The sequence below is a fragment of the Zophobas morio genome, unplaced genomic scaffold (genome assembly GCF_036711695.1).
Source record: "Zophobas morio isolate AGI-343-1 ecotype UQ-CSIRO unplaced genomic scaffold, CSIRO_AGI_Zmor_V1 ptg000002l, whole genome shotgun sequence".
In the NCBI taxonomy this organism is placed as follows: Eukaryota; Metazoa; Arthropoda; class Insecta; order Coleoptera; family Tenebrionidae; genus Zophobas; species Zophobas morio.
Genome location: NW_026972107.1, coordinates 8,864,762 through 8,875,077, shown reverse-complemented (window position 1 = coordinate 8,875,077; position 10,316 = coordinate 8,864,762). Strand labels below are relative to the sequence as shown.

The 10,316-nt window shown below is 33.4% G+C and overlaps 1 long non-coding RNA gene across 8 annotated transcripts; it reads right to left on the bottom strand.

Moving 5' to 3' along the window:
- Positions 1 to 241: 241 nt before the first annotated feature.
- LOC135127292 (uncharacterized) lies at positions 242 to 9,753 on the bottom strand. 8 transcript variants are annotated; one of them, XR_010280196.1, is made up of 9 exons: positions 8,219 to 9,089; positions 7,721 to 8,168; positions 5,165 to 5,890; positions 3,741 to 4,768; positions 3,335 to 3,642; positions 2,637 to 3,247; positions 1,965 to 2,574; positions 475 to 1,347; positions 242 to 421 (listed from the first exon to the last, which is right to left on the bottom strand). It is a non-coding gene; the product is annotated as an uncharacterized LOC135127292 (long non-coding RNA). The 8 variants fall into 8 exon arrangements; XR_010280197.1 differs by having other exon boundaries at positions 2,637 to 3,266; positions 7,721 to 9,089; XR_010280195.1 differs by having other exon boundaries at positions 7,721 to 9,089.
- Positions 9,754 to 10,316: the final 563 nt, after the last annotated feature.

Genomic DNA, 10,316 nt, shown 5'->3' with positions numbered 1-10,316 from the left:
TATAGGGAAGCGGGAGTTCATTTACCACATTTGAGTCAACAATGTCGATAATTCTTTAAAATGCGTTTTTTTTTCAGTTTTACGTAATGTGGTTTTAAAAATGTTCGGAACCACAAAAACAATTTTAGAGAAAGATTGTTATCATGGTGGTTAAAAAAAATCCTCACACGATTTTATCCAAAATTGCAGTCTTAACTTTATTTTGTGACATCGATTGTCACAGCTTTTAATAAAAACAAAACCTTATTAAAATTTTATTATACCAAAATACAAAACGTACATTACAACATAGAGACAGTGATATTTGTTAATATTTTTGGTCAAAGATCCTTAATATTCAGTCCAGGAAAACACACTTAAGTCACTATACTGGATAAATTTTCCCTCCATAATCAGTTTCTTCTGCTGCTCATCTAGAATACTAAAAATGCGTTGTTAACGTCCTACTTTTAATACATCTAATATTTTCCTCACCTGCGAAAATATTTCAAGACACCTGTCTTTTACTCTAATAAAACCTTCTTGACATTTGACGTTGACTAAATGGTGTGTTTGTTTATTACCAGTGGGCTGCACCGAAGAAGCTTTCAGTGGCTTCTTTGGAAGCCCGAAAGCCACTGTTATAAATAACAGCAATATAAAGACAATTTTAAACCGCATGGTAAAATGATTTGCAGAACAGAAACTTCGGTTTTATAAAGAGCCTTATCAGATAAGAATGAATTCAAACAAATGAGTGAGAAGAGGTACAACCACATAACAATCTCCCACTCTTAGATAACAAAAAAAGCTTAGGAACTATTTTTTTCCAACAGCATTCACCATATTTTTTAGCGAAATCAGCGAATTATGAATGTTGTTAATTTCCGTACGACTCCGTAAATAAAATTTGCATCATATTAACGATTTTATCTTATAAAGTTTACTTCTCATTGACCATATTTCGCAATGTTGATAAAATTCGTGAAACTCAATATTTACTATCTTATGCAAAACTGTTATGGGTCAAAGAAGTCGAAAAAAGGGAGCAGTGACATGCTTGTCATCACGTTTTACAAAAAACTTATTTCCTCATATTTATTTATACGTTTAAAAGTCGCTCAAAAATAAAAAATAACTTTGTTTACGAACCGTTCAAAGACAATATTATTCGCTGTAATTTTTTACTAAATTATCTCCTGTGTACACACAAAACTAAAATAATCATAAATGCGGCAATAAAACCCTATAAATTATTATTAAAGTTTTATTAGACAAAAAAAAGTCGACTCAAAAAATATCGTTGGGTAAGGTACTTGACGTGTTATTCACATTTTCTTTTCCTCCTCATGTGGGTGTATCGTTCTTCTGAAACAATATACATACATACTTTTTACAACACCAACCACAAGTAAAATTATTTCATTTACAAACAATTTTTTTTTTTACTTTTCAGCCTTCGTTATTATTTTCCTCACCTGAACAAATATTGGAAGACATTTTCCGTCTATTCTGACGTAACCTTCTTGGCATTTGGTACTAATGATTTGGTATGGTTTTTTAGTGACAGAGGACTTGCGCGAAGAGGCTTGACTTGGCCTCCGCGGAAGTCCAAAAGCCATAGCCAGTATTAACAACAGCACAAACACAACTCTGAACCGCATGGTAGAAATAGTATGCAAAATCAAGAACTCAATTTTATAAATAAGCTTATCAGATAAGAATATTTAGTTCAAACAGTTGACAAGATGTATAGCCGTACGACTATTCTTTGATAAGAGGACTAACCGGAAACAGAACAGGCGAACTTTTCACTTCGCATTTATTAAAATTCAACACAGTTGACAGTTAACCTGTCAATCATAGGAACATTTTTAAATCACTTGTAGATAACTAGGTACTATTATTAGATCAATAAATCTTTTGATAAAACATTTATGTTAAATACGTCTTGTTCTTAAAAATACGTTTAAAGCAAATATTACCTAGGCATAAATAGGTCGACAATCCCCTGGAATTATTTGAACGGTCTTAGATTCACAGTTTGCTTTGGCGCGTATTACATTAGCTGCATTAACAAAGTTGTCATGAATGGTAAAAAACTGGCGGAAATTTATCCAGTCACTCGAACTTTCACTACTAAAGAACATTAAAACTAAAAGTAAGTAGAGTCCACACAAATTCATTCTGAATACACGGTACTTTTTCTCGTGACGAGTTAAGATAGAACAACTATTCGTTTTATCTTTTTGATACAATCCGATAAGTAGGAAGGTTTTCTCTTTGTTTTCATTTTTCTGGCAATCCTTGCACACCTTTTTACCTGGAACTTGATTCACGCCTTAATTTTTTTTCTGAAACACCACCTCATTTTATAAAATTCCCAAAATTCATGAAAATTCAAAATACTTCTTAAAATAACACAATGCAATAACTACAGATATTTTATTATAAAAATTGGCTTCGTGAAACAGAAAATATATATACCAAAAACTCTAATATTTCGTACTTCACCTTGCTTAACAAAAAGTTTTGTCGTTGACTTTCTAGTATTGGACACATTGAGACGATTTTTTTAATCTGGAGCTGTCGAACCTTTGAAAGGAAAAAGTACGTTAAAAATAATACATAACTAATTTGGAATAAGTAAATCTTACCAAATACAAACACCTTCAAACAATTGTGGCCAACGCGGGCAAAACCCACTCTACAACGTGCTCTAACGATGTTGGCCGTATTTGACAAATCCTTGTTGTTTTTAATTCCAAGGTAATCGTCAAAACTTATCCACATTGTTGCTTCAGTCTGTGCATTTAAAATTGACAGAAGCAACAAAACGAACACTATAGAGCCAGTCATAGTAAATATGTGAGTAAACTAAGTGACGGTAAACATGCACGTTCGATAAAGTCAACTTATTTTATCAAATGTGACGTGTGATTAAAATTTAAACAACGCCAAGATATCAGTACATTTGTTACTTTAAAAGACAAACCAAGAAATAGATACAACAAATTTTGTGCTTAAACTAAATAAGAAAACCTAATAACTAGCAAATTTTTTTCACATGAAATGTACTTAAGCACCGTACTTTGTTCAAATAATGAGTATGGAGAATGTGCAGACATTATCTGTAAAAAATATGAATTGTGGTTGTTTTGACAAAAGTTTTTGTGTGTTGGCTTTCAGATGGACCCCAGTTTGAAACTTTCTGGTAGTGGAAGGGTTGAGAGGAATTTCTTAACCTAGTTTTGCCAAATTTTCGAAACTGAAAGAAGAAAAATACACTAAAACTACTTAGTACAAACAATAGAAACTTAATCTAAGTAACAAAAATAAACAGACATATTCTTACCCCACCAAAAATCCTCCTGCATCGTCAAACTTTATCCACATTAACCCTGTATAAGTGTATAGCCAGAAGACTGGATAGTCAAATCTACCCTCTGACAACTCAAGAGACAAGATTTCCCTATCAAGAGTTAAGAAGACTGAGGAAGAACCTACGTTGTGTGAAATGCAAGAATATGGAGGGAACATTTTTTTTTCGTTTATTTCCAAATTGACATAGAATATAGAGCATGTGTTAACATTATAATAGAAATTAAAAACAGTGTGCAGCTTGATACGAATTTCTTAATCCAGGTTGGTCAAGTCTTAACCCTGAAAAAAGAGTGCATTAAAAATAATACTTACAATGAAACACCATCACACTGTCATGGACTCTAATTCAGTTAAAAATTAGAATTAGTAAATCTTACCCTACCAAGTACTCTTGCAAACGTTGTTAATTCGGACATAACCACCTTGACAAGGTGTTGTAATAATACTGGCGGTGTTTGTCCCATTTGGATTTGTGGTATTTTTAGCTCCAAAGTAATTGTCAAACTTTATCGACAATGCTGCTTCAGTCTGTTCATTTCCAATTGACAGAAGCAACAAAACGAACACTATGCAGCCAGTCATAGTAAATGCGTAAATAGACTAAACGACAATAAAGAGCCATATTGATAAAGGCGACTAATTTTATCAAATGTGACCTCTGACACAACTCTAAGCAACTTTGTTCCAAGAGCCAAGATTTCACAAGAGTTGATTACCCCAACACCGGCAATACTGTTACAACGGACATTACGTGTTTTTTAACTGAGGGACAATTCTGAGCCCCACGGTCAAAAATAATTGACAATATCAAAAAAGATTTGTTCTGGCATATGTGTTCATGGGCACAAAACTTCTTTGATAAGTGTACTGGTAACTTTCCGAAAAATTAAGACATGCACACCTATGAAACGCGCGAAAATTTAAATTTCTGCCTTGGACTGCAATTGTTTTTTCGCTTATTTTCATTAGTTGACAGTTTGTTTTGTCAGGGTACGAAAATTAACAGTTTACAAACTTCGCTGTATGCCATGGACCAAACAGACAAGACTAAAATTCAATGTGGCAAATGACGCCTACATTTATTTTATTTATTTTTTATGTTACAAAAGTACAGTTTAAAAAAATTGGTACAAAATAATTCTTATTAATATGTACATTACAATAACCAATATTTATTTTCGTAACATGTAATCTACATACTATACTAAGCATAATCTCAGGTCTGTTCAACAACTACTAAAACTGAACAAGAAAGAAATGTACTTCACTATTGATTACACTGCAACATTCTAATATATACCTTAACATTATAATAGAGATGAACACAAAATTTTGTGTGTTGACTTCCTGGTGGTATGCAACTTGAGACGAATTTTCTTAATTTAGACTTGTCAAATTCTTACCCCTGAAAAAAGAAAGATACATTAAAAATACTGCATACTAAAAACACCACCAAGTACATCTAACCCGACCATTTTTTCCTGCAGTCGTTACTAATTCGGACGTAACCCTTTTGACAAGGTGCTGTAATAATGTTGGCCATATTTGGCAAATTGTTATTTTTAATTCCAAGGTAATTGTCAAAACTCATCGAGATTCCTGCTTCAGTCTGTTCGTTCACAATTGACAGAAGCAACAAAACGAACACTATGCAGCCAATCATAGTAAATATGTAAGTAGACTAACTGATTATAATAAACATAAACATCCACATTTAGTAAAGGCAACCAATTTATCAAATGTGGCCTCTGATAAACATTTAACAACTCTAAACCAAAAGCCAACCACAAAGAGACGTTACTTTAAAAATGGGTCGACACTCTCCTGGTATTATCTCTATGTAGTCTTCTGGACAGATTTTTTTTCTTTTAGGAAGAATTTCGCGAACATTGCGTGTTTTATAACTCAGAAAGGACTTTAGCGAAGAAGCTTCAGTTGGCCTCTTTGGACGTGCTAAAGCCATGGTCACTAGTAACAACAACACAAACACAATTGTCAACCGCATGGTAGAAATAATAATATGCAAAATCAAGACTTATTTTAAGCAGATGTACATGCGCACAAAAATTCTTTGATAAGTTTAAAAAAACAAAGGCGTTGTGATAACCTAACCTTTCACCAAAACCGAGATATGCCTACAAAGTAGATGAAACCCGCAAAAACTAAATGTTGGCCATGAACTGTGATCCACAAAATGGAGAACCTACGTTGTGTTTTTTAAAAAACGGAATGCCTTCAAAGGCAAAGTGGTGAATTCCGAAGGTACAAAAGTGGCTTTAAATTAAAATGCAAAAAATATGGAAGGACCATTTTTTATTATTTTTATTTTATTGTTTCATTTAATAAAAAAGGCTATATATTACAAACTGTGACGTCACTATTTCAAAAGACTTAAAGAAAAGTGACACATGACTTATTTAATAAAGATTTTTTGTTAACTTTCTGGAAGCGGACACGTTGAAACGGATTTCCTTAACCTAGGTTTGTGATAATTTACTCCTATGTTGAGAGACACCGAAGTTTATCTCTGAAAAAAGAAAAATACATTAAAACTTATGCATACTTAATCAATAAAAACGTAGTCTAGCTAAAAAATAAACACACCCTACCACATCTTCATACCGGGTGTCTGGAAAATGGCAGATTAACTCTTCAGTATTTTCCGAAAAAAAACTTATTTTATAAAAGTAAAATTAACAACATTGCACGCACCTAATGCGTGAATACCTTCGCCTTACTTTCTGATTTCTTAGTAACATGGTGCCTGAAATCCACCTTTTATTTTTTTTTTTTTTTAGGACAATGACCATAACAACCAGTAGCCATTGATATTCAATAAGACATTTATAAATTATAAACAAAAACAAAACCAACAAAAGAAAGATCCATTAAAGCCTAAGCAACTAAACGCTAGAGAAGATGTTCAAAAATGGGCGGGGCTAGTACCAGCTAAGATAAGACTGATATTGGCAAATAACATACCCTCTAAGAAAATGAAAGATATAGGGTATATCTTGGCAAGCCCCACCCGCCGGCCCTTTATTTTCTTAGAGGGCTAGTACCTGCTAAGAGAAGATTGATTTTGGCTAATGAGATCCTTCTAAGAAAATAGAGGGCGTGTGGGCGGGGTTAGTACCTGCTATGATAGACTGGTTTTGGCTAATGAGCTACCCTCTAAGAAATGAGAGGGAGGGTGGGCGGTTCTAGTATCTGCTAAAATAAGACCAATTTTGGCAAACGATTTATCCTCTAAGAAATTTAATTAAATTATTATAAGAAAAGACACTAGAAGGTCCAAAACACTTTGAAATTCTTTCCAAACAGGAATACCTAGTACCTCAAGATTCTTTTAAAGTTTTCAAAAAAAAACGAGATATCAAAATTAACTCAAAAACAGGTCAGAATTTTCCAGAAATAGAACACCGAAGTCCCCCAAAATTGTTTTAAATAATTTACAAAAAAATTTCGATGGGCTCCCAAAACAAAACACCATGGGTACTTTAGAGTCTCTTTAAAAAAAAACACCACGGCACTCAAGACTTTTTCAAATTCGTAAAAAATAAAATAGTAAAAGCTCAAAAATTTTTTTCAAGTTGACCCAGCAAAAAAATGTATCCGAAATTCATCCGAAAATGAAACACCAGGGGACCTAAAATTAACTGCGAACATTTTAAACGTAGAGTTTTGTGCATATAAGTGAGGTCGTAATGTTTCCAAATTTTAATCATTTTTTGTAAAAGTGAGTCATCAGTAGGTACTAAGATAAAACTGATTTTGGCAATGACATACCGTTTACGAAAAGAGAGGCTGGGTGGGCGGGGCTAGTACCTGCTAAGATAAGACTGATATTGGCAAACGACCTACTGTCTAAGAAAATGAAGGACAAGTGGACGGGGCTGGTAATGACATACCCTCTAAGAAAATGAAAGATAAAGGATATATCACTCGGCAAAATCAGTCTTGTCTTGGCAAGTATTGGCCCCACCCACCCACCCTTTATTTTCTTAGAAGCTATGGCGTTTATCAAAATCAGTCTTATTTTGGCAAGTACAATTTTCTAAAAAATGTGACAAAGAATGTGTTTATTATTTTTCTCAGACTCACCAGTTGATTTTTAAGAGCGTAGCGAAGAGTTAATCCGCCGTTTTCCAGATATCCAGTATATTATTACTCGACTAAGATTTGGAATAAGTAAATCTTATTCCACTAAAGATCTGGTACCAATTTATTAACCTGTCAATCTCAATGACTTCCAAATCATTTCTGGATAAACACTACAATTAGATCAACCAATCTTTCAAAAAATGTTTTCCGTCAAACCCTCATTTTTTGAAAATTTGTGTAAAGCATTACTTACCTGGGTGTAAACAGGCCGACAGTCTCCTGGAATTATTTGAACAGTCTTGGAATCACAATTTGCTTTGGTTCGTATGACATTAGCTGCATCTACAGATTTATCATGAACGCAAAAATACTCGTGGAAACTTATCCATTCACTCGAACTTTCACAAGTAAAGAACATTAAAAATAAAAGTAAATACAATCCACGAAAATGCATCCTGTATGCACAAAATTTTCTTCTCGAGCTAAATAAAATGACGGTCCGTTTTATCTTTGTAATTAAATCGATAAGCAGGAAGGTTTTCCCTCGTTTTCATTTTCGGGCAATCTCTGCACACATTTTTATCTGGAAATTTATTATCTCCCCTAACAGCTGACAGTAATTCCGATCACTAATTTTGAGCAAACTTATTGTTTGAAGCACTGTCTCTATTTACACCGTACCACAAGAACTCACTAGATCACTAGAAGAAGTGGCGGTTAGTATTTATTTCTAGATTTGATATTTGCACACCTTAAAGCAAGATTTACAGCGTTGTATTTACGTAGCTTTATGACTTTACACAAAACACAAAGTATTGTACGTCACATGAATGATATAGCGTTTGCACTAGACACACAAAGCTGGTTATGACTAAGCCATCATTATTACATGAATTTTTTTTTATTTAATGACGCAAACAATGTTCAAAGATCGTTGGTGCAAAAAATTAATAAGGTGCATGAACAAGTAATTATTTATTATGTGAATAAACATCCCAAAATCCGCTAATAATAATGTTATGCAAGCTTACTTCATTTACGAAAAGTCATTGTATTATTGTAGATGAAATCTCAATATCGGTACACCCCCGTGTTTTATTATTAGTGTTACAATGCACGTGTCGAGAGTGACATACGTATCCTTGGCTGAAATAATAAAATTTTCAAACTAGAAAATTCGCTAAAAATACGGACATAAATTTGCCCTTTATCAACGTACTCATATTTTTGAAGCAGTTTCTAATCGGAGTTGTTTCCCAAGTATACTCCTAACAAATATGAACAAGTGTGTTTTCATAACATAATGCGTTCGAATCATAGACAGTAGCAAAGTATGGGTGATTAAATTATGATAAGTTAATGATTTAAGAAAAACATACTCTACAAGAATTCTAAAAAATAAATTATTAAATAAAGACACAGTTTTTTAACAAAAGGTTTTGTGGCTAGTAAACACAAATTCATTATGTTTGTACTGAATTAATCCATTTTTAACGAAGAAAATTATGTTAAGACTAATACATACAATAAAAATGTATTCTAAGTGATGTAAGTAAACAAACACCGCACCTGTTTACCACACCTTTGTATACCGTAACTCAGTTAAGACTTGGAATAAATAAACCTTACCCCAACAAACTTCTTCCTGCATTTGGTGCCAATTCTGGCATAACCTTCATTACAAGGTACTTGAACAATATTGGCCGTATCTGGCGACTCTGGATCACTCTGTTTATTATTTTTAATTCCAAGGTAATCGTCAAAACTTATCCACGTTGTTGCTTCAATCTGTTCATTTAGAAGTGACAGAAGCAACAAAACGAACACTATACAGCGGGTCATAGTTATCGGATAAGGAGACTTAACGACACTAAACAACTACCGCCGATAAAGTCAATTTAGTTTAGTGAACTTTGATAAAAAGCTATGCCAAGAGACAAGTTTTCAATACAAAGAGTAAATTACCTTAATAATTGGTCGACAATCTCCTGGTATTATCTGTACGGTGTCAGCAGGGCAGTTGTCTTTGGCACGAATAATATTGGCGGTGTTTGGTTCATAATCATACTTAAGAAAGTCCGCAAACGATATCCATACACAGCAAACGTCACTTACATAAATCAACACGATTAATAAAAAAACTGCACTTACGTGAAGTTTCATCTTTCACGTACCGAATATCTCTTATCTTTCCGGTCTGAACGAGAGGACGGTATGTATTGATACCCATCAATAGAGTATTAGTGACGCTTGCTTACTTATCTACTGCTTAAAATTTTGAAATACGCTTACATAGTCATAGTCATCCACAATCAAACATTCCCTCCCAACTCTGACAAAACCTGGGTTACAAGGGACTTTAATAATGCTTTTGAGAACTGGTTTTAATGAATCACTTCCGATGTTGTGGCCGAAAACTTTCGCATACCAGTTTTGGTAATCGGAATTTTCGGGTAAGGCAGTACCAAAGAGCACTAGCACCATTATCAAAAAACACAGGTTAGACTTCATTGTGTAAAATTTTTGCAACATTTGACGCCAGGTACTCTGATTGTTGTTGAATAGTTTGATAAGAGTGTTTGCAGTGTCGTTATGAAATATGCTTTTATAGCAGACCAATGTAAAGAGAAAATTTCCGCGTTCAATAAATAAAAGATTAGAGGAAATTGCGCTGCAAAAAATAATTTTAGTTCAAATTAGTGGCGACTTCAAAATTTCAGTAAAATAGTACCCAACATTATATTTATTAATCTCGTTTTATTGGAGTGATACATGTACAACAAATTTTACATTTCGTCATTTTGATGTCGATAGCAGATAACAAATCTGATTGTCTGGGATAACGTCAA